The sequence below is a fragment of the Scardinius erythrophthalmus genome, assembly GCF_964197995.2.
Source record: "Scardinius erythrophthalmus genome assembly, chromosome: 6".
Lineage (NCBI taxonomy): Eukaryota > Metazoa > Chordata > Actinopteri > Cypriniformes > Leuciscidae > Scardinius > Scardinius erythrophthalmus.
In genome coordinates, this window is record NC_138226.1 from 16,197,773 (window position 1) to 16,223,888 (window position 26,116).

The 26,116-nt window shown below is 39.9% G+C and overlaps 1 protein-coding gene across 1 annotated transcript in view; it reads right to left on the reverse strand.

The window, feature by feature from the left end:
- Positions 1-25,669, reverse strand: part of klf12b (Kruppel like factor 12b) — a gene marked incomplete at its 5' end in the record, with an annotated part of 88,527 nt that extends 62,858 nt beyond the window's left edge. Inside the window, one exon of the mRNA XM_081368689.1 lies at positions 25,537-25,669. The remainder of the gene's footprint in view (positions 1-25,536) is intronic.
- Between the last annotated feature and the right edge of the window lie 447 nt (positions 25,670-26,116).

Here is a 26,116-nt window from a genome sequence, read left to right on the forward strand (position 1 = left end):
TTATATTAGAATATAGATGTACGTTGGGGCTAGATATTCTCGAGGAGAAGGGCTTGTTCCACGATCTCGACACCTCGGTGTGGAGATCGGGAAAAAATGGCAGACTCCGGCGTAGAGGTTGTGACCGAGACTGCAGGAAGCGCTCATCGAGTTTGCTTTTGACCGTCGCTTCCTGCGTCTCAGATGGCCAGTCGATATTAAATATTTTAACTGCTCTGGTCACAACCTCTAGCAGCTCCTCAAAGGCAGGGGAATGGGGTGGCGAATTTTCACATTCCCCTGCCTCAATGCCCAAAATATCTAGCTCCTCGGAACCAGATAATTCGAGCATCGGTTCCACTGCTGGGGCGGAAGAAGCCGCAGCGCGGGCTTCCGCACCCTGAGCGGAACTATGGGAACTAGCTTCAGAATGTTGAGAAAGGGCCGAAGCCGTCTCAACATCATCCACTAGATCCCGCTGCGATCCCCATGAATGCAGACGCCGCGCTGCCTCGACAGACGCGGGACCTGATCCACGGGGATCGCGGGGCTGGCCGCTTTCACTAAACATAGCTCGCCGGGAGCGGAGCGTTCTCAGGGGCATGATTTCACAGTTAGCACAGACAGCACCCTCGAGCGCTGCCTGTGCATGCTCCACTCCCAAACAAACTACGCATAGCGAGTGTGTGTCACCCTCAGCAAGATAGCGTGGGCAAGGGGACGAACACTGCCTGAACTGTTTCTCGGCCATATTTATTACAATAAACTCTTTCCACGGGACAAACAACACCAAATAAGACTGACAAGTTGTACATACAGTAGAGCGCTTGCTGAAGACCAGAAGCTAACATTTCCTGGTTCCTGTGACCGTTTTATAGCTTCCGGATCACCGTCACATGCGACGTCACGGGTGACGTAATGACGTTGCACCAATCCAGATTGGGATAGTTGTATAGTAGACTTCAGACGCTTCATGCCGAAGGCATTCCCCAAAGTATCGAGTATCGATGCAGCGGGAGTTCCCTTTACGGGGAACGTGGAACTGCATGTTATATGCAAAGTGGAATCCTTTGAAACATCTCCATGCGGTCACGTAGGATTGGATGGTTCTGGGGGAAATTGGAGGGTGGTGTCGAGCGATGCGTCAAGTAGGGGTTTTAACAAGTGAGTTACAGGAATATTAATTCTGAATAGTAAGGTATTGGAGAGGAGACATAGGCCTAACTCCTGCGGCAATGGAGAAAATTTGCCAGAGAACAGAGCTCTTGCGGGAGCCGAGGTGACATTGCCGTGGAAGTGGAGAACTTTACAAAGAAATTTAGCTCCGCGGGAGCGGGTACACTACTGCGGCAGTGAAGGCAAGGTTAGACAGAAACTGAGCTACTGCGGGAGCCGATGGTCACATCACTGCTGCAGCAGTGGAGAACATTAGCTAGAGAAACTGAGCTCCTGCAGGAGTGTGACGGGACATCACTGCTGCGGCAATGAAGGCAAGGTTAGCCAGAGAAACTGGACTCCTGTGGGAGCAGAATGGACTGTGTGACAGTGAAGAAGGTTAACCAGAGGAACACCAGAGACGGAGCTCCTGTGTGAGCGGAGGAGATGACACTGCTGTGGCAGTGTGAGAAGCGAGTGGGATCCTATGGGCGAACGGTGGGGAAGGTGGATATGGTGAGCTTGTAGGTTTAGAGGTTTAGAGGGCAGCCTTGCAGGATTATGCACATCTGAAGTTTAAGTGGTCAAGCAAAGATAGCAGTTCGCGTTTAGGACAGTTTAAAATGTCTGGGAATGCGGGTGAGACCAGAAATATCCTTTGATTTCTCCTTGTGCAGTATGGCCTGGAAATTAACTGTATCCAAGTTAATGCCCAGAATTCAATGGATGTGGCTAGACCCATGGTTAATCCTGAGCGATTGAAATCCAAAGCTCAGCGGAAACCCTGTGGGGCTGAGAGATCGATTGCTAAATTATTTTTATTTTATTTATTTTGAGTGAATACATGAGAAGCCTAAACGGTTTATAACCTGCAAATATTCACCTATGACGCATCGATTTGATACTGTAGTCGTTGTTTGATGTTGGATGATCAATATGATTTAAATGATTGTTTGTTCCTTTGTTGCTGGTCCATTTATTTAGTGAAGTTCAAAAGAGACTCACATATGTTGAAAGACAAAGAGCTTTTCATAGAATTTTGCGCCTTGAATTTATCCAATTGTGTTTGAAAATCACTAAAGATTACTAAACTTTGCCGTGGACACACACTGCTTGTATGAATTTATTTACATTTTTCTCTTCATTTCTATGGGTCACATTAGCTGCCGATTTTGTTCGTTCTGAATCAGATTTTTACCAATGGTGAAGCTGTAGTTTTAAATTACTTAAAAAAAAAATTAAAAAAAAAAAGTACTGTTTGTACGTGTGAGTTTAAGCCACAAGGATGCAGCGCATTAATGACGGCAAATAATTTGAACAGAAACCATTTAAAACGTGTATTCCCCGAATCAAAATGAGTATGCAGAAGGCATAACTGTGCTTGTGACTCAACGACTGAAGCGATGCAAAATTTAACCAGGGACAGAAAACGAGAAGGTTTTGAGCTGAGCACTCACGGAGTTGAGCCAGCGGGGGTTGAGAGTGTGAGCTGGACGGCCGGGACTGAATCTGCGGCGCGGCGGCCTGATGTTGGAGGAAGGCCCGTTCCTTCGCGTGAAGAGGGCGGCATTGCCTGAGACGCGAGGGTGGTGCTCGGCGGGCCTTCTTGTCCATTTCTCTATAGCAGGAATTATTGAATGGTCCGGTTTAGAGAAATGCACGGAAGGAGATCACGGATGCATGGTGACTGTGGTGACGAGGACCCGTTTGTTTGGCCTGACTTCCGCGAGATAACACCAGAGGATTGCAGCAAAGATTCCTGAAGGACGAAAGATTCTTCATCGGACGGAAGAGCTCGTGTCGGACATGTTAGGAAGGTAGGACGGGGCCAAATGCTGTTAAACTGTCAACGAACAGAGGTAAGTCTGCTGTAGGCTATATATACCTCTTAACTCGTTGATTGGGTTGATTAACTGAATCTGCTCCACTAGGCCTAATTAACTTTGATTATCTGAATGTGCTCCACAGGTGTTTAATTAGGGTTAGCCTAATTATCTGAACGTGCTCCTCCCGAACTTTGTTAATAACAAATAATTTATCGATACAGCAGCTCTGGAGAAAAATGTCATCGTCCAGCTCAGCTCAGTTCGCATACAATATTTTCAAAGCAGGCAGATCAAAAATATTACGACTAATGAGTGTCCCCAACTAAGCAAGCTAGAGGCAACAGTGGCAGGGAACCAAAACTCCATCAGGTGACAGAATGGAGAAAAAAAACCTTGGGGGAAACCAGGCTCAGTGGGAGTGCCAGTTCTCCTCTGGCCAACGAACGAACAGTGTATGATTATGATTCAGGCCGCATTACAGGTCAGAAGTCAGATTGGGATCGTTTAGCTTCAGCTTATGGAGATGTGACGTGACAAAAGAACGAACAACTTGGATCGGGAGGTGAGGTGAACTAACAGACTGCATAGCCTGATGACCCAGCTAAGCAATGAATTAATAATTTCTGTTTCTCATAATTTGACCTTGGCTGCATTAGTTTTTCTTATTCGAAATGTAATCAACGTTTGTGTTAGTAGATGTTTTAGGAAATTTGGCTATTAACATTTAATTATTTTCTGCTGAAATGAACAAAATGAAAGATCCCGAGTCAGTAAAATGATCCGAACTTCTCATCACTAATTGACTGTTGCACAACTCTGAATGAAATTCAATGACGTCAAGGCTGTAATGTGAGAATTAGAGCCACGGACCCTCGTATCTCCCAATAATAAGACCATCTCTGGCACAGGTGCACTCTGACCAATGAGAAGACAGTTTTACTCATGCGTAAACAATGAGTTGAACAATTGGTCAAACAAACCAATAACAACCGAACCAAGAAGAAAATGCAACATTGTTACAATTTAAGTCCATGTTTAGGTACAAAACAAAAGATTTACAGGTCTGAAAATGCCCTTAAACTCTCATATAAATTCAAGTCCTCCTGCAGTCAATCATTTTATCCATTAAAACTCATCTTTGATAATCTCAATGACATATTTAAATGTTTTTTTTCCTGTGAAAATAATTTCTTCATGTCTTAAAATAGCTTGAATGTAACTCTATACCCCTGATTCATTTAGTATATGCGGATCTATGAATATGCACATCATTCCCCACCTCCACTCAATCACACCAGATCAGACTAACTGATCCACTTGGTCAAATGTAGTGAATGCTACACAGTGGCAAGTGGAAATATTGGTTTAATTCATCCATACATGTTTGAACCAGAAACTGATTTAGAAGAAGAAGAGGAAGAGTGTTCAAAGGCAGGCCCGGTTCTGGATGCTTGAGGATGCTGGTGCTAAGCCCCCTCGGTTGATACTGTAATAATATAATATTGACAAAACAGATTTGGTAAACGCTCCAGTGCGAATTTGTGTTTGTGCTCTGGAGAAAGCCAAATGTTTCTATTTACAATGTGTTTTTACAGCGGTGAGCCTATGATTGCTAACCAATGACAGGAAAAGATCCACCCCGCACAGTGACGGGATTGGTTACATACGATGGTAGGAATTAGGGGCGTTTTCAAACCGTGTTTTTGAGACTGTCTTTGGTACACTGCCATTTAAAGGACAAAATACTCAGCAATGGTGATGATAGATTAATTTGCACCTGGTTTGTCTTAAAGCATTAAAAAAACACCACATAGATATTTAAACAAAATTAAAAACTTGATTTTCACCACAGGGGGTCTTCAGTTCTGGTCCCTAATATAACTGGAATAACCACGGCACCATCAATTCTGCTACAATTAGGATGTCATCTCAAAGGAAAACCACATTTTAGCATCGTCCACATCCAGCGACCTTAAGCCAGCAGACCTCATGTTAGACTATTAGAAATCACATTTACATTGTTTTATCTGTCAAATATGGTAAATCCTGGCTCATAAAAATGCAACAAATTCATACTAAGAAAACGAAAGGGAAAGCACAAGTAAAAGGTTTCATCAAGTTACATATGGCTTTTCTTCACAAGCCTAAAAACACTGGATCACTTGCAAGCCATGGCATCATTCTACCCTGTTTCGCCCACCTCTAAGTTTAATTATCTTTCAGCATGGTTGTGCTTGTGTATACCTCCATTATTTACACTATTATGAAAGACCTGGGAACATTTGTACTAACTTGCCTGTTATTTAGTTCGCATTTACGTGAGATTTCAGCACAATGGAGAGTCTTTCTAACAGTTATAGTGCTGTGTGGAGCTCTAACTTTGTTTGACTGACGTATGCACCTTGCTCACAAACTACTCTTATTTCTCACTACCACCCACCCGGATCCCTCCCTTTCCTGTGTGAGAGGCTAACAGGAGACATCGCCCAACCTTGTGCTTGACTTCCCCCACATTTGCAGCAGATGGCCCTCACCATCAAGTCTGATAGAGGAATTCATCTGGCAGGGCTTCCTGACCAGGGCCGCCCCTCCTCTACAACACTGACTGACCTATTTGTATTCTCTGCACAGCAGATGAGGCACCCTGCCCTCTTCGCTCTGGGCATCTGGGGACTGGCTGTGGGAACCAGAGCCAGCCTTTCCTGGCAGTAGCTCACCGTAACCCTCTGAAGCTTCTCAGCACGCTTATACGCACAGAGTCCAACCTCATGTCCTCACTGTCACCTGGGTATGTGGCACTCGGAGTGTATCCTCATTCCTAAGAACATAAAAGACCAGTGGTCAGTGCCTGATTGGTTCTGATGTTCTCCTGAATCATTCCTGACACAAATGTGACACTTTGAACCTCAAGCCTGACACTGCAAATCCATAAGAAAAAAATAAATGACAAACAGGATGTATGTAATGTCTAAATTATTTAGGTCAGCACTGAGAATAAATGGGGAGAAAATGGCTAACGGCTAAAACGGTCATGAGCGCGTTCAACAGTCTGCAGCACGAGCGTCCTGTCGCAAAATGACGTAGCAATGCTTTGGAGCGAACTCACAGACGTGAGCTGACTCTGTGTTCGTTTACAACAGAGAGGGCACGTGTTGTATTGTTCATCAAAGTGCTACTTAATTGTGCTTATCCTGGATGCCGCAACCCATATAAAAAAAAAAGATTACATTCGCTTGCGTGATCTCAATCGGGAAGATTGACTTTTTACAGATTCCCAACGTTTGAGCTCCTGTAAAAATCATTATGCGGCAGCAAGCTTGCGCTTCAGACTGCCATGAACGCGCGCAGGACAGTTTGCCAAGGCTGACGATTGCAGGTAATAATGCAGTAAATAATGTTCACTGAAAGAACAACCTCTGAGCTATAAAACACTTCGTTCAGTGCTCTAATTGATTCAGAAGAACATTAGGACAATTCTTAACACAAATAACACTAATTATTATTATTAGCTCATCACTGCAAGCCCATAAGAATTTTTTTTTTTTAAATCACAAATAAGATTTAATTAAATTTCAATTTTTTCTCCTAAAAAAGGTTAGAGGAAATAGCAAAAATCAAGTCTACTATCAAATGTATGAGATTTCAAAATTCACTCGTTATCAAAGCCTTCAAAGACCAAACTATCTGAAGTATGCAATAAACATTCATTTTACAGCTTTATACTCATTCAGTTTGTAAACAATTACATTTTTAGAGCAAAATCTGAGATGAAGTTACACATAACTTAAATAGGGGGGAGGGGGGGCATCCGCACAAGTGGTTATAGGCCATAGATATCATATAAAGGCTAGATGTCTTAAGGCGGAGTCACTTCCGGCATCACCGGCGGCCATCTTACTAGGGCTCTGTGAATTAAGGTGAGTGATCAGCATGCACATAAATCCTCTTATCTCGGTGAAATCTTGACGGATTTACAAACGGTTTGGTTTCTTAAAAACGTCATTACCGTGGCTATAATTCTTTCATATGGAAGTCCAATTGTATCATTTTTCATATGTATGCAGTTTCATAGCTACATCTCTGACGTTTATAACAAACCAAACCGTTTGAAAATCGGTAGAAAATTGAGCAAGTTATGGTTATTTAAAAGTACATGCACCATGTTACGAGTGAGCGAGCACCCTGTCGTAAGATGGCCACCGTGTGCGGACGTCGACCTCCATTGGCCAGCAGCGCGGACGAGACATCTAGCCTTTATATGATATCTATGGTTATAGGCATAAAACTCATGTGACAGTATAATGAAAACAGTAATGGATCCGTGCACTGGCTCTTAAAGGGACAGCAGCCTAATATCTGTCCTTAATTTTGTTGTCAAAACAACAAAAGATATCTTTAATTGTAAGGAATTAGGATTAATAGCCTAGGCCTATGTTTTTAATTTAATCAGGACTAAAAAACTATCCAGATTTATTTTACATTTGATTACAAATTGAGTCTTCTGCTTACATCAGCTTCTCCTGAGACAAAGATAGAGTAGTAATCTCACATATCTAGAGAAAAAGATCTTGACAATGTTATAAACGGTGCTCAGATTTGTCCGAGATTTCAGAATAACTAAATGACATGTGTCAAAAAAAGCCTTTAATGACTCAATTATCTGAGCTGAGATATTCACATATTTATTTATGTAACATTTGTGTCTATTTTAGTTTCTCAAAAATTTCAGATAAAGGTGACACTTGAAAGAAACCTAACTGAGAGCTCGATTAAGTCTCCTGAGCCCTTAAAGAGGAACCCCTCTGAGCAATAAAAAAATTCCTCTGGCTTACTCTGATGTGACACTGCTGATCCAAAATGACAGTGCAAAGAAACAAATGACAAAGAGGAAAAATATTTCAGGGGTGACATATCGCACTCAGAACTGTCAAAAAATCTTTGCCAACAATGATCCAAAGTACCTCTCAAACCTGAATGAATTTTGGATAGGAAAAAGCAGGAATATTAGAGTCTGATAAAGTGGTAGCAGACTGCTGCCGGCCCACTCTGTCAATCTGAGCGTCTGAATGTGGCCAGGGACCGAGGTGGTTAGGAGGTTCATTTGAAACCAGTCAGGCATTTCTGATAGACCTCCATTTCACTCTATCCATGTCTCTCTCCCTCCCCCTCTTCCTTCACTGACTCTCCCTCTATCTCATCCATTCTGTCTTCCATGAAGCAGAGTCTACAACACTGTGGTGGGGCAAAGGAATGCAGACCAAGGTAATCACAACATCATCAACTCAGCAGCACTGATGTGGCCGACCCAATAATGCACATCTAATTGAATAACTTCCCACCACACATCTCCCGTGGGGACACACCGGGCAGAGCACGAACTGAGAGGCAGATGGCAGAAGCTGAGCGAGCACTCATTCATAAAAAAAAAAAGTCATGGCAAAGATTACATTGTACTTACAAACTGCAAATAGAGAGAGAAAGATACAAGAGCTTGAAAATAAAAAACCCTTGAAAGTAAGACCCCTCCTGGGCACCACTGGCTGGTCCTGCCACATTTGCCACCCTAGGTAAAACACCCCTCACCACACACACAAAAACCCAACAACCCAGCAACCAGAGTAAACAGAGAAACTTGTTCAGTACTATAAACGAATCAAATCTACATTAACAACAATGCTCATGGACAGAATAGGGATAACCATAAATAAAAATAATAAACATAAACCAACTAAATAAAAGTATGTAGCCTACAGTATGTAATCTTAATGTTTTTGAAAGAAGTCTCGTATGCTCACCAAGGCTGCATTTATTTATTTGGCCAAAATAACGTTACAGTAAAATATTACAACAATAATATTGCAAAATGTTATTACATATTTTAAAATGTAATTTATTCCTATGATGGCAAAGCTGAATTTCTTTGGTGTCACATGATCCTTCAGAAATCATAATGGATCTTTTCATTAACAAAGTTAATGTAGAAACTATGATACTGTTTTTGCATGACTGTTTGATATTAAGGGTTTTTTTTTTACAAAAAAAAAATATTTTGTAACTTTATAAATTTCTTTACTGTCACTTTTGACCAATTTAATGCGTGTTAATTAAGTGTTAATTTCTTCTTCTTCTTTTTACTTACCCAAACTTTTGAATGGTATTGTACCACGATTTCCACAAAAATATTAAGCAGCAAAAGGAATGTTTTCAACATTGATAATAATAAAAAATGTTTCTTGAGGACCAAATAAGTATATTAGATATATTAGCATACACATTTTATACGTATTACACATTTTATATATTATATTTTAAAATATATTCAAATAGAAAAATTTTATAATAATATTCCACAATATTACTTTTACTGTATTGTTGATCAAATAAATGCAGCCTGGCCGAGACTGCTTTTAAAAATATATATTTTTATAAATCTTTATTACTCCACACTGTTGACTGGTAGGCTTGTTTATGAATGTAGCTGCTACCCTTATATTAGTATAGGAGGTGAAGTTGAGGGGCTTTGGATACCATCGGATGGCATGATGAGACTGATATATCATGCAACATGCTATTAAATTCATGTACGATAATGTTTAAATGGAGAAGCCTACTTCAAGGTAGCCTAAATGCCCCCCAAAACACCGTCATCGGTGCTTTCGTGTAACGTTAAAGGTGCCATATGTCATGTCTGGCAAAAAAAAATCAAGTCATACTCCACATTCCATACCAGATGGGGGCAGTATACCTCCAGAAAGTGAATTGGTCTATGCTCCGCCCCTACCTTCTTAGCTGCACATATACAAGTTAAAATAGGGACAACATCTATTTAGAGTGTTACGCTGCCCGCCTGAAGCTAATTTAGCAGCATATATCAAGTTTGATTTTCATTAGCAATACCACTTCTAGCTAAGTTATCATTAGTCACCAAAAAACATTCGGTCTCATTACACCTTGCAATGTTTTCCGTTACGTTTCGTGCGTCCAGGGTGTGTAAAGCAGAAGCAGCCTGGCCAGCGGCGGAGTATGCGCGATCCGTGAGTGCTGAAGACGTTCTGCACGGCTTTGATGGGTGCGCAGGAGGACACAAATGGGCGGCGACAGCTTCTTCCAGTGGCGGGAGCTTTTTCCTCAGCGCCGTCAACAGATAGAGCGTTACTAAAACTGTATACACCGCCGCCGACTTGAGCTGCAAAGAAGCTCTGGCCGCCCTGTCAAGGACGCTTGTCAAAAAGTACGGGGAAACTTGACCGCTCTGAATATAGTGAGTGAGTGCGCGCGCGCGCGGCCGGGGCTCGCTCTCTCTCTCTGCTAGTTCTTAGAGGCAGAAGAGCGCGTGCGCGCTTAAAATGTCATATTTTGGTATGATCGTTCACCCGCCAGTGTGGCGGATAGCTTTTTGAGATTTTATTTGTGCTTCAGAGCGCGGTTTTTTCCCTGCAGCGGGTGGTGGTAGGGGTCTCTTGCCAAGGGCTTCAGCCATCCTTCCGCTCTCTTCCCTGAACTGAAATGTAGTAGTGGGCTGTACTTTCCACATCAGGTTCAAGTACGCCCACAAGCCGCGCGAGTTATTCGTGTATTGCATGTTTGGCTGGTGGTTATGTTGCCCGTATACCGCCTCCCATGGCCGAAACTGGTATTACGACACCTGTCGGGCCGTGGCTAGTAATGCTAATGCTAATTAAGGTTGATATCTCTGCAGCACTATAACTTGACATTTTTTTAATGACATCATCGCCCTTATTTCTTCTCATTCTTTTGATGTGTGTAGCTCATTTTTGGGATATTTTTACCTCAATTGTTACATATGGCACCTTTAACGCTAGAACATTCCTTTACCCTTCATTATGGAGTCGTTGACAGAGGCCGCAGGTGTTTAAAGTAGTAAGACCTTCTTCATCGATGACAAACGATCAGATGTAGTTTGGTCTGAGCTGATTGTAGGTACATATCTAGCCTACTTCATTCAGTAGTTTTTGTGTTGTGACGTTACTTTTTACTGTTATTGTTTCATTGACTGAGAATCGCTCCAAACAACGGCACGCGTTAAAGTGGCCTTTTCGAATGATTTGCGAACTGATTCAGGCAGATTCGTTAAAAAGAACCGACTCGGTTATTCATTCTTGAATCAAGCATCGTTAGTTCTTTTTGTAAACAATCAACAGAAAATATGGATAAACGACTTGGTTGCTGAAATTTTTGTAGGGTAAATATTTCTCAAGACGGTACAAGGACCGCATAAGACACATAGCCTATTATCATTAGTTTGGTTACCCTAAATTGCTACGTATATGTAACGTTAGCCTAAAATAGTGGTTGAAAATGTCTTATTTATTTTTTCTCTTTGAAGAGCTTCGTCCACCTTCTCCATCCAATGGGCAGAGGTAGCCTAAAGCCTACACAACGACTAATTGCAATACTTGGTAAGCAATCACGTGAAGTGTAACGCTATTTTGTTATTTTATTTTTATGTTTATTTGTGTATTTACGTGGATGTAAGCTCTTCTGTGGCTGTGGGAGACTTGTTTCATTAGCCACTAACGTTATAGGTAAATAACAATATAGAGAAATAACATTTAAATTTAATAATTTACATGTAACGTTAATCATTCAGGAGACACTTTTATCCAAAAGCGACTTACAAATGAGGAGAGCAATAGAAGCAATCATACGAACAATAGCAATTAAATATGCAAGTGCTGTGACCAGTCCCAGTTAGTCCAGCACAGTACGTTTTTTTTTTGTTTTTTTTTTTATAGATATACACAATAGTACTGTAAAAGTGTTAGTATTTGTTTTGTTTTTTATTTTATTTGACATGGACATTACAATTACATTGGATGAACCATATGCATTTGCTTGGGTGTTTTAGCACACATGCTAATTTTCAACACCTGTCCACGGGAGGCTTTTAAAAAGAAAATATAATAACAATACTGATAACAAAAGTAATAATAACAATACTATCAAAAAAGGATAAAGAAAATATACCATATGATTACAGATGCAAAAAAAACATAAGTTATAAAGCAAAAATATCATAATCAGAAAATATCTTAGCCAAGAAGCTTATGCTTTCTTAAAACATCACAATGATGCCATCTCATAGGTTTCCAGTCCATCATATTTATTGCCTGTTTGTAAATTGAGAAAATAGGTTTTAATTTAGTTGGAGAGGCTTGTGACCATGATGTGACGCAATATGATAGATGTGAAAATATCATTGCGTGCATGTATAGTTTTGCAGTGTGAAATGACAAATCCCTTCTTATAAAGCGAAAACAATTTATGTTTGGTTTGACCTTCTTGCAGATGTACATAACATGATTATCATTTTATTTATTTTTTTGTCCAGAATAATCCCAAGGTACTTGACTTCATTCACTGCTTCTATTACTTCATTTTTGATCTGCACCTCAAATATATTGCTTACAGGCCTATTTCGTATGGAGAAACACATGGAAACTGTTTTCTTAACATAAAGAGATAAATGAGATAACTCGAGCCATTTAGAGATATTCTGTAATGCCTTTGTCAGGTGTTCACCTGCCAGACTGGGTTTTTTAGTGAAAACATGGACCACAGTGTCATCAGCATACATCTGACAGTTGACACCCGGACAGCATTTTGGTAGGTCATTTATGTACATTGTAAACAACGATAGCCAAGTACAGACCCTTGCAGTACTCCCATGTTGTTGGCATGCAGAGGTGACTTCACCCCATTGACCCTGACACATTGCTGTCTCCCGCCCAGATTAGACCTAAACCACTGCAAAGCTTCTGATGACATTTTAAATTGATTTAATTGATGTAACAAGATACTGTGATTAACAGTGTCAAAGTCCTTTTTTAGGTCCAGGAACACTGCCCCGACAACATTTCCTTTATCCAGTGATTCTTTAATTTTGTCAAGCAAATAACAGTTAGCTGTTTCTGTGGGATATTTGTCTCTAAATCCAAACTGCTGTGGATAAAGCAACTGGTTAAATGTTTTTTCAACTTTAAATGTTCCGCTAATTGCTCGGTGACAATCTTTTCCCGAACTTTTGAGACTACAGGAAGGATAGCAATAGGCCTATAATTACTTGCTATATCCTTATCTCCCGATTTATAGACAGGTGCAATTATTGCTGTTTTCCAGCTCTCTGGGAATATTTTTGTTTGTATTGACAAATTTACTAGATAAGTTATTGGCTCCAACAGACAGCTTTCATATCTCTTAATTAATGCAGCGTGAATGCTGTGAATGTCCTTAGACATGGAGTTACTCATGTTTATAATCACCTTTTTAACTTTATCACAAGATACCTCTTTAATACAGAAGGAGCCTGTGTGAGCTTTGTCTAGTTCTTCTGGAGATGACTCGATATATTTAAAATTCTTGTACTGACTTGATAAAAAAAAAACTATTAAAAACATTTGCAATAGCCTCATTACTATGATTCAGATTATTACAAACTTTAAGACCATTTATTTTTAAGTGTTTTTGTCTACTTGAATTGGTTAGTCTATGTTGCCACAATTTAGAACTGTTGCCACTTGCTTCAATTAGTTTAAATAATTAGTCTAGCCATTGTTAAAAGCGCTATATAAATGAGGATGACTTGACTTTCGCAGCTATGATACTACTTTGTTCCTCAAGCCAGTATAAATAAGGTGGTCAGTATTAGTTTTTGTTATTAAGGACATTTTAAGAGTAATATCTCACCTTTTAATGATCTGAAGGATGTCACTGTTAAACCATGGAAGAGAGTATTTCTTAGGTATACTTTTCCAGGTTTTCTTTTCCATACTTTTCCAGGTTTCCAGGTATGTTTACTTGTTAGATCACTTAAAACAGAAGTAAAATTGCTTGCACTATAGTTTAAGTCCGTTTCTTTAATGACATGCGCTCTCTTCAGCTCGTTAAAAACCACTCTAGCTGCAGCATTCTGGATCAGTTGTAGAGGTTTGACAGTGCATGCAGGAAGGCCATCCAAGAGAGCATTACAATAGTCCAGTCTGTATAGAACAAGAGCTTGGACAAGGAGTTGTGTAGCATGCTCCGATAGGAAGGGCCTGATCCTCCTAATGTTGTATAGCAAATCTGCAGGACCGGGCAGTTCTAGCAATGTGGTTGTAACAAGGTTCAAGATGTAAGGAAGGAAGAGGACTGGGTTGGCTTACAGAGACTATGTGTGTTTACTGACGTTTTCAAAAGTTCAAAACAAAGTCGTGCTCACTGCGCTGAAACATTAAAACTCAGTCCACCAAAATCAACGATCACTTTTCCTCCTGCAGCTTTCTCAGGGCTTCCGAGCTCACACGCATCACGAGTCCTCCATGCCAATTACTGAAACAAGACACAGGTGTTTGTCATTCACAATTAACTTGCTCACCCACCGCATATCTCCTGGCTCTCTCCTCCTGTTGCAAACCTCACTAAACCACGCCTCCCCCACCAAAGTGGTCTGTGAAGTTCAACTGATCATCAATCACAACTCCAAGGTTCCTGGATGGAGTTATGGTTGACAAACCTAGCTGAATGGAGAAGTTGTGATGGAGTGTTGGGTTGGCCGGGACCACAAGCAGCTCTGTCTTCGCAGGGTTTAGTTGAATGTGGTTGTCCTTCATCCAAGAAATGTCTGTCAGGCAGACTGAGATGTGAACAGCTACCGTCGGATCCACTGGTTGGAATGAGAGGTAGAGTTGTGTGTCGTCAGCATAGCAGTGACAGGAAAAACCATGTTTCTGAATGGCAGGTCCTAGTGATGACATGTAGATGGATTAGAGAAATGATCCAAGCACTGAGTCCTGAGGCACCCCAGTAGCTAGATGTTGCAACACAGAGACCTCACCTCTCAAATTGCATATAAACTGTAAAACTATTTGCGCTACAAACCAGTGTTTATGACTATGGTAATAATAATTAAAATACCAATTTGCAATATCAAGGAGCATACTGTTGTTGTACAGCTAAAATAACTGGATGATACCAGAAAACTTGTACATTTCAGTGTTTTTTTTAAAGGGGACTGGGGTTGAAATTATGCCTGAACGTTTTTAAAATTATGCTTTTTTGCCCCTTAATTTGAATGGATTCATTATTCACTGCCAAAAAAGCGAGGGAGTAGGATTAAGAAATATTATGAGCTATATTTGATCTCACATCACCCGTATGAGCTCCTTAGCTCACTGTGTCAGAGCCATTCTCTCTGTTCAACTCATACTTGGAGCCCTCTAGTAGACCATTTGCTGCAAACACTGAAGGTGTGGCTCTCATAATCAATAGGATCCTTGTTAGCATTTGCATGGGTTCTGTCGTTGTAAGGCATTGATTTACCCTTCACAGCCGATTGCACTACATTTACCTAGCCGCGTGTTCAAATGAATGCCCTGCTGCTCTCTACCAATTAGTTTCCCTGCAAATAGCACTGGGGCAGTCAAAGGGTTCATTACCTTTGAGTTCTAGTCTTCCACATGTAGCCTAGACCTTGTGACTGATGCTCTGTGCAGTCCAGCACTTTTAGAGGGATATTGAGAATGAGGGTCTTGCCATTGAACCTAATGGGTTTGTAGTAATGAACTTTCTGAGAATGTGATGCATAGTGTGTGATAGATTAGCATACACAGAAGTAGACAAGGATACAGTCAAGAGGTTGAGTCACACTGCACTCTTAAACACGGTCCACTGTGTCTAATGCTGCTCTTTCCTAATGTGTTATTTCATTGTGATTCATTCATTCACATGAAAAGTTCTTCTGAAGAGGTACTTTCCTAGTCAAGCGCTGTGCATCGCTTTTCATGTAACATCTGATCTCTCCCAATGTTAAAGCCATTTTAAAAGCATGCCCAAACTTTGACATAAAAGACTCCTTCATTAAAATGCCACCTAGGTAAGTCATATTTTTAGAGCAATTAATGGATCCATTTACATGCTAATTTTAGCATTACTGGCAGGGTACTGTATTGCTACATGCATTAATGCAAGCTAAAACATCCTCAACGCTTTCTATTGTCCTTGAAGTGGAAGCGTAATGTCCTCTGTCGTAAATACCAACATGGGGGGGCACCTTGGCAATGGGGCACTGATGCATCTTGGAAGTGTAATGATTGTGCCTGAGGCCATGGCGGTCCACTGGGAGATCAGTGAGCTATAGGACTGCAGGCAACCAGGTGGAGTTAGAAAAAACAGGGCTCAGCAGGGGTCGGTATCAACTCTGAACACATTTTTCATCACACCCATCTTTAAGAGCTTTAATATCTGTGAAAAGTCACTCATCTTTCAGACAGTTTTGATTGGTCAGGGCTCAACAATAAGTTGTTTTTTTTTATTCTGGCAAGGGTCAGTAGTTTTCAATTTTTACTTGCCCTGCCACCATTTGCGCTGGCCCCAAAACAAAATAATGATAATATTTTATTATAGCAATGTATATTTAATGTAATATTTTATTTTTGTAAAATTTTTGATTAAAAGTAAGTAGAGACTGATCTTTTCTTCCGTATTGTGATGTACAGTACGGTGAAATTCATATTTGAAAAAGAAAAAAATGTAGGGTAGGGATCTGGTTCTATATATTAGTCGTGTGAGATCTGGTGAGCTTACAGTTGATTGAAAGAAAAGGTTTAAGTGGACTATTGGCAGATTTTAAATGTTACATTTTCTTTACAGTTTACATTATTTTTGACTAAACGCAACAACCTGTAAATTATACTGCTAATTCCAGTTTTTAACACACTTTTGCTGGTATCTGCTTTGCACATAATTCAGATCATTACTCATAGGTTTGTACTAGTTTTCAACACATAGCCTACTGATGCATTTCAAGTCAATACAAGTCATTTTGGTGACAAATCAGCCGAACAACTCTAGAATTTATAACAGAAAACCAAGTGTTTAAGTTTGTAAGGCATAAAAATGGATGCACAAGCTGAAGGCAATGTGTAGGTGTGGAAGAAATGTACTATGTTTGCATTATCTATATGTTTGATTTTCCTTTATCAATGGAATTGCTTAGAAAGGCAGTAATTAGTTAATAAGATAATTTGCACAAGGACTGATTTGATTGAACAAAGAACAGTTATTGATCTTATGAATGTATGATGGATATGACCATTGTATACATGGCTGGAAATGAGAAAAGTGTGACTGCGTGACAGAGGGGCCTCTGCTCAAGGATAGAATATGATGAACAAGTCTAAACAATGATCCATGTATGGTTGAAAATATTTCCATTGGAAACTATCAAGGAGGTCAAAAGTATACAGAAGGAAGGATGCCCTCTCTGTATGACTGTATGACTGCTGACCTTTTCTTGCAAGAAAATAAACCTCATCAAATACAATTGGTATGTGTTTGTCTCTTATTCTGTGATATCATTTTGTAAGTGCAAGTGATTGTTTCACCAACTGGTCAGAAATTCTCTCACACTGGCCTTGGGTTGTGCAGACCATCCTTGAGCCCATTGGTGTTATTGATTTAATTCCTTATTCCTCATCCAAAAATGTCTGTTAAACATTAAAGAAGTTTGATATTCAATATCAAGTCTGTTATTCTGACTCTCTCCTGAATATCATTCTGTACTTCAGCAATATTTCCCCACCCTGTTTGCTTGCCCTTTGCACTCTGTCTCTGATTCTTACCTTTGAGCCCCCTTAAACAAATGTAAATGTGATACAGAAGAACTGATTCCAATGTATTTGAACACCATTTTAACAATACATCTCTTAAACTGACTAAAATGCCAATCCATTGCGTTTGTGAGGTGTGGATTTGGGAAGTGATCCCGTTTCTCCCCTTCTTCCTCTCGGCTTTTAACCATCAGTAGAGCAAACACCTTTTCTTTCTCTCCCTGGCAACCCAAACCATAGTTGGGCAGATCCGGCAGGACTGTATTTCTCTGGATTTGGTCCCAGCAAACAAAAGCTGCCCTGTCCACTCCATCCCCAGATGTTTTGTATTGATCTCCCTGTGGTTTTGGCAGGGTTGAAATGCTGGGATTGTTGCTCCCCTTTTCTCTTTTTTGTTGCAGACAGAATTAGAAAACAAAGGAGAAGGAAAAGTCTGCGAGTGTTTTTGGCTCCGCAGTGCATGTCTGCTGGGCGTAGTGTCACATTTCAGGCAGAAGTGCGGCTGGCTTTGCTCACTTTGTTATCTCACTCTCTCTCTCTCTCTCTCTCTCTCTCTCTCTCTCTCTCTCTTCACCTTCCCCTATCCCTCCCTACACTCCCTGATTAATAATGCAGAGTGTCTCTTTATCTAATGTTCGGCTGTAGGTGAGTGCTGCGGATGGGCAGGTGAGGAGTGTACCTGTCTGCCTTTGAGGCTCAGAGACCTGGCTGACGGCCTAATTCTGAGGTGTAGGAAGTGTGTGTAGGAAGTGGACAGTAGAGAGGTACAGTATGGCAATCCATATACAGTACATATACACTAGATGGTCCAGAGGTTGTAACTCACACACTTTTTAGAATTCACAGTTAAAGGAATATTTTGGGTTTAATACAAATTAAAGAAAAATAAATGAATGATGATGCTCTTACAAAGGTAAATGGGGACAATTTTTGCATGACTTTTAAAGCTTATAATTTTACGTTTTAGCCTATTTTCTCATAGAAAGAGAAGACTTGGGAGAAATAATTGAAATATTAATTATCTGAAGTGTGTGTTTTTTAATGTTAAAATATTTTCTCCTGCTCTAGTTTTATATAGACAATTCTTAAGTAACTGATAGTTTTATTTCCCCCCAAAAAATAGTAAAACTGACTCCATTGGTGTGCTAGTTTGGGTCTGACCAGTGGAATGGCACTTTGGCTCTGAATTGTTTTAGATGGACTGTAACATCTAACCATGGAATGTTAATGGCATTTATCTTGCACAGAGCATTGGTGAAGTGTTATGAAGCAAGCGCACAACCATTGTCTCATCCCATATAAGTTAATAAGTCCCTTTCCATCCACTGAAATGGCAGCGAAACACTGAAAGAAACAGCTCAAGTGGAACGGCATGGAGCCATGGTAAGTGCACCAGATTTACGGCTGTATGCAAGACTGTAGACTCACACCCTCACCCACGTCATGTTTCAATAACCCTTCACAGCAACGCTCTATAAATGGCTGTCGGCTTAACTAGCAATCCGCAGTGACACAAAATAGCTATGAAAACGTACATCAGCCAAACCCAAAAAAACACCAAATCTGTGATAGATATGACTGGAACGATCACAACTGTTCGTTCCATGCTCTGTGAATAGGGTTTTCAGACTCATTTAACCTAGTGCTAATATTCAGAGCTAAGTCACTAGGAGAAGCTCATCATTTCTCCCTCTCTGCGTCAATGTGATTTTCTTTATCTGTCAGAGTGCAGCTTGCACATAGAATCTGCCCCGAGTACACGGCTGCTCCAGTGTGGGTGGAGAGTGGGCGAAGGTGCGTGGCATCTGCCACAGTCCAACGCCTGAGGAGAAATAGCAACACTTCACATTCAAACTCACTTCCACTGCAGCCTTCACAATGCTAGGCACTGGATAGATTGAAAGTGAATACCGTGTTTCAATGAATCATTTTCTTTAGCCAGGCTTTACCCTCCACCTTCGACATTTCCTTACAGCACTCATTCAGAACGGTGAAGGGGAGGAGGAGAATGGAACATAAAAGTTTCAAGCACACTATGTACACACAGCAAACAGTGGTTAGCTTAAATATTATATGCATGCATTCATTGATAAATGATCATTTTCGGATTTGCTACGAACTACCAAAAAACGGAAAACTATTTTTCACTTAAAAACTAACACTTGAAATGTCCATTTCATAGTCGCCAAAAAAAGTTGCATGGAATTAATTAAATGAGCCATGTTTAGATTTACAAATATGAACCCCCAATTTGACTCCGCAGTGAATTTTCTGACTTGGGATACCCCCAGAAGTAACATAAATTGGTGTTTTATTGTCATTCTGGCCCAGGCTTTGGTTTTCTCCGGCCAAAACTGTCTCATAAACACACTTCCATTTTGACATCCAGCCAGTGTCCTATTTCATAATGTCCCCTTCTTTCCAATATTCATAGAAATATTTGCTTATTTTCTGTCCAAATGTGTTTCATTAACACTCAACCACTGTCAAGCACTTACACAAGCCACAATATTTATTGTCCAAAGTTCATGTCATCACTGTAGTTTGTGCAGAAAAAGTTTTGAAGGATCATGACATGAGAGACATTTTGTACAATATACTACTATATACACACTAGAGCTGACTTTTTTAATATTGTCTAGCAAGCTTAAATGTACTCTAGCAAGCCTATTTTTATTTGTTTTAAACAATAGCTTTTAGCTTAGCTAATTGTTTTCTGTGAGTATAATTGGTATATATTGATACTTTTTTTGAGAAATGTAGCTTGCTCAACTCTGGTCTAGTATTACTTTTTCATAACACTGAATATGTTTGCAATACGACAGACTGCACAAACAGAGCCTGAATCCTTTATTCTCAGGGGCATTTCTGTAATTGTTAATTAGCGCAATATCCAAGAAGAAAAGCATGAGGTTGTTTTGATTGTGCTGTCCTCTTCACTGCTTTGTATACATCATACTTAAACCTCAAAGGTCTCCTGTTTATGTCTAATAAATCTTTAAGAAAAAATAATTCTAAAATTGCTCTAAACAGATTTAGAAAGTCACACTTTGTGGTCAGATTTATAATGTAACAGGCTAAATTTCATATTACGTAACGTAAACCAATAAATAAATGTCACTGAAATTTGACATTAAATTTGTAGTAGATATTCTGGAACACAGTTTTTATTTGAATACTAGATGGCTTGCTAAAACTTTTCCATGCAGTTAATTGGACCACTATTACTCTGAAGCTGCTTTTATTCTAACTGCGCGAGTAGAGACGACTAAACGATGGTCTTCCGACAAACCTTTGTGCTGTGTGGTGTGGATGCTACTGCATTCCAGAAATGTCTTTAAAATGAAATAAATAAAATTACAGTAGGAGAACACTTATTCCCCCCCTGCTGCTGCTGCTGATCATGCACACAATTTCACTCAAAGTGTGCCACTGGATAAATTGACTCCACACTTGTCAAGGCATCAATTATTCAGCGGCTGAGCCTTTCAGCACCGCCATCATGTCCCTCTCATTTGATTTGGAGGACAGGAGAGGCGAGCGGTGCTGAAGCGAGCCTGGCGGAGCGCGGCGGAAAGTGGCAGAGACTTCTGTCTGATTGGAGCGCGAGAACCGCCCGAGTGTTCATTAAACCCCAAAAAGTACACGCAGGCAAAGAGGACGATAACAAGACCCTTGAGCCGCTCGTACCCGGCTCTCTCACATTTCTGGAAGCCAATAAATATTCTCCCGCTCTCCCTCTTGCACAAACAGGCATGTCAAACGCAACTAACGAGTCAGCAAAATAGGCAATCCCTGTCCCTGCGGTGAGAGCCGGCTACTTTCATTTGTTCTATAATTTGGAGCTCCTGCAAAGGATTAATAGACCCAGAGTCACTGTAAAGGGTTGAGACATGGCCTCTGTGTCCAAGACTGACATCACACAAGTAATTGTTCCCAGGCTCCAAAATTAGGCTACTTTTTTACCACACCTAATGACGAGTAAACATATTACTTAGAGGCCATGAAACTTTTAAAAAATAAAAACGAAAAAAATTTGAATCATTTTGGTTTAATGACAATGCAATAATTATATGATTTGTTTAGCTTTTTTCAGTAACGAGTCACATGAAGAGAGTTGTTCTCAGTGTTGCCACTGAGAATGTATAAGCAAGAAAAAGTTTCCTACAATACCTTTTCAAAGAGCTATAACACATTTACTGAATCTAAAGAGACAGTGTAACCATTGTCAAGTCAAGTCACCTTCATTTCTATCGATCTTTATACAATACAGATTGTTTAAAATCAGCTTTACAGTGATAACAGGAAAATGATTCAATGATGCAAACAGTACATACACATAACAGTTCAAATAGTGTCATTGTTCAGCTGAAGTCTGTTAAGTGTTGATTCAGTTCCGTTGTAAAGATCATCAATTATTATAGAGCTGGTAAGTCCCGCCCCTTCCGCTAATCCCCCTGGACCTCTAGGTTGAAAAATCGTCAATGCAAGTGAATGGGAGAAAATAATTATTTTCTGGTCCCGTTTTAATTTTGCCATGAATGTGAACATATGTTGTCTGTGAATTTTTTATATAACTTTTCATGTGAAGAATGCTACAATTTAGCGGGTAGAAGTTTGATACGGTTAGACTTTGTGTGAGAGCACTTTGTGGACTACAACTCTTCGCTGCTTTCGACGCGTTTGAAACGTCACCACCATTCGCACACGGACACTAGCTCACGGATCCTGCTAAACATGGCTGTGTCTTTGGTGCACTTCACCGCCTTCTTTCAGGGAGAGGACAAAATCGTTGAGGTTGGCGAAAACCACGGGTAAGTCAACTTTATGGGGTGACGTCACATAGGCGACATGTAGTCTTTCTCGTTATGTCTTTTCCACAACTGCTAGCCGAAGAATCACACCATATACTGTCAAACTCGTAACATGAAAAGTTATATAAAAAATTCACAGACAACATATGTTCACATTCATGGCACAATTCAAACGGGACCAGAAAATAATTATTTTCTCCCATTCACTTGCATTGATGATTTTTCAACCTAGAGGTCCACTTGGGGTTTTACGGATGGGCGGGACTTACCAGCTCTATACTACGGGGCAGTTGAGTGCTTGAATCTGATTGGTTGATGAACGTTCCAAGGTGTGCAATTATTTTCAGGGAAACGCACAGATCCAGGCAGGTCTTGACCACATTAGTTCTATGTCACCTCACCCAAATAATTTCAGTTATTTCAAAGGTTTTTACAGCCTACAACAGCAAAAGAACCAAAACCCTCAATGACACCGACCAAGCAAATAAACAGTAAACAATAGGATAAAAACGACAAATTATTTCCATGTTTTTTGCCACAAAATTACGTTTTATTATGTACGGAAAGCACATACTCTATTTCTCCCGTCCTGCCCTCTTTCCCACTCAAACACACACGCATACATTACGGACATACACTCGCACAGAAACATGTTGTCAGCTCTGCTCTGACGATTTTATCAGTAAAATAGTTTAACAACTTAAAAGAACTACGTGAATTTCTCACTAGCGAGGTAATAACGGCGCTGTTCTTGAGGCAGATAAACGTAGTTTCTCTTTTAGTAGAGACACTGCTACCTAACACTGTTGAGAGACAGATTCAAGTAATTCACATACGCTTAATCAATCAATCTCTCTCTCTATAACTGCATTAATTATACATTAGACTGCTATCAGTGGCTGAAGCCTCTGTTACTAGCTCTAAAATTACGTTTTGGAATTAGCAGCGGAGGCTTGGGATTAGATGCTTACACACAAGAGCGTTTTAAGGATTAAAAACCTGACAAATGTCTTGAATTACATCATCCGAACAATGTTTTGAGGGGTGGTAACATAAGCGGAATAATTGACTCCGGGCCGTTGAATTATTAGAAAAAGAATGGCCGCATTACCACCTCGGGTGTGCATTATTTTTCTAATAATTCATTAGCCCAGAGTCAATTATTCCTTAAATTAGTTCATTTAATCTATAAAGCATTTCTGCAGAAAAAATGACATTCTGCAGTGATGTCATCATTCAGTTCTCATCCAATAATGTCAGTGCAGTCAAACCCATAATAATGTTGAAAATTTAAAGGGATAGTTCACCCAAAAGTGAAAATTCTGTCATCATTTAATCACACTCAAGTTGTTCCAAACCTTTATAAGTTTATTTCTTCTGTTGAACACAAAAGAAGATATTTTTTAAAATGTGTAGTCAAACAATTGGGACTGTTTGGTTGGCCATATTCTTCAAAACATATTTTGTGTTCAGCAGAAGAAAGAAATGCATACAGGTTTGGAACAAAATAATAGCAATTTAGCAAAAAAAATTAAATAATGATAGAATTTTCATTTTTGGGTGAACTATCCCTTTAAGTCTAGTCCAATACAGAACAAATTACTCTTATGAGCTTCTTTTTAGTGAAGCAAATAGTGTGACCAGTGTAGTATGACTCCTGAATGAACGATTCACTTTTTTTTTTTTTTTTTTTTTTTTTTGTTAATCAAACACATAAAGCTTCTTTGAATTTAATTTCATGTTTTACAGCAATGGTCAGATTATCATTTGAACAGCTGGATTTGAACCATGTAATTTGCAGTTTTTCAGTCAACCAGTGCAGTGTTATTTTAGTATTGTTTAATTTTATCATCATATCTATCAGTCGTAAATAAATTTGCATTCAATTATTTTTATTTCAGTTTGAGTTTGTCATTTTAGTACTTCAACCTCAATTTATTTGATATTTCAGTTTGAGTTTGTTCATCTAATATTTATATTTTATTGTATCCCAGCTTTGTTTTTCGATTAACAGAAGCATTAATTGAAAATAGTTTTAGTTAAGAATAACAATGAACTGGTATACCTCTGTCTTATTTACTTACACAGTATGTTATATACATCTGGTGCTTAGTGTTCATTTTGGTGTTAATCCATGGTTGTTCCTTAACATTGCTGTGCTGGAACAGATCTTGAATCACACTATTCCCTGGATTAAAGTGGAGGGAGGTCAGTGCGTTGCCATAACTCAAGCAAGAAAACTCTATGGAGTGTAATATGAATAATGAAGTTGTCCCCTGAGCCACTAATATGACCTCAGGGCTGTGATCCAAACAGTTTGCCTCAGTGTTTGGGTGTAGTCGACCCGGGGTATCCTTCAGACCCTGCAGCCACTGAAACGAAAGCTGTCTCACTGCGGTTAGTAAAATAGTTGGACAGTGAGAGCATGTGGTGGCCACGACTCAAGGCAGTCTGGGTGAGCAATGGAACTACTGAGCTCTGGAGGACAAAAGAGAGGGAATCAGCAAGAAAACACACATTGACCTGGTTTAAATTTACATGGAAGAATTTCAGGAAAAGAATTGTCCACTGTCAATGTATATACATTGTAGCATTTACTTGGCAGCGTTTATTAAAAAGAAAGTTATAAAAAAAAATGATTGTCAACAGTAGGGCGTGATCTGTGACCAAATATCACTGCGTGTATCTTGTTTTATGACTACTGCTAAACTTAATGTGTCATTAAAATGTGATTATCTGCACCTTTTTATGGCCTAATGGTTAAGTGTATGTAATAAGAAGGGTTTGGTCGTGTTTAGATAAGCAAATATAAGGACACAACACGCAAGAGATATGTAACACATCTTTCTGTCATCTCTTCAGCTTTCAAAAGTTACAAGAACAGCTGGCTGGTTCAGTTATTTGACAGCCATAATACAGTCTGAAATCTTTATTGGATTGCATAACTCTTCTGGCAACATTTGAGAGGGCAAGACGTGAAATAATATTATAAGCTTCCTGATTGGTGAATCCATCTTAATCCCCACCCACATTCCCAGTAACTGCTTGTTCTGAGAGCTTCATGTTTTTCCTGGCTAATTATACCACTAACATATTCCAATATCAATATTACCGTATGCTCCACATCAATAAAACATACAAGTTCTTTCTTACCTGAACCTTCTCGAGGTTTCCTCACTCGTTACTCTTTTAGTTTTCATTAGTCTCTTTGCTTCATTTTAAAGGGAGGAATGTCACGATAGCCAGTCTGAAAGCAATCTTTTGTTTCAGAGTACCTTAATTTTCCAGGAGCTAGAAGTTCATCAGAGTTTGAAAAACAAAAGTCTCTCATATATTCTAAGCTCTGCCGGCTCCATGCAGGGAATGGGATGGGTTTCATAAATCTCCGAGCCAAGTTCCTTTGAGTCCATTGGGGGGGGCCAGGCATCAGCCATGACTCAGTCTTTCAAGTGTAACACGAGCCAAGACATCTGCATCGCTCGAGAGGAAAGTACTGAGGCGCAGATTTGGAACACTCAGTGTTGGGAATTTTGGGAAGCAGTGATGCCTATCAATGACCCACTTTGATTTCGAAATGCTAATTTGTTCTTTGTTGCCACAAGATGTTGTTTTTGTGTGACTGATTGTCTGAGGAGCCACTGATTTTAAGAGGAGAAAAGATAAGTAAGCTTCCTGTCATCAATTTCCTCAGGTGCTTCCATAGCCTGTGCTAATGTTCACAGCCAGAGGGAAG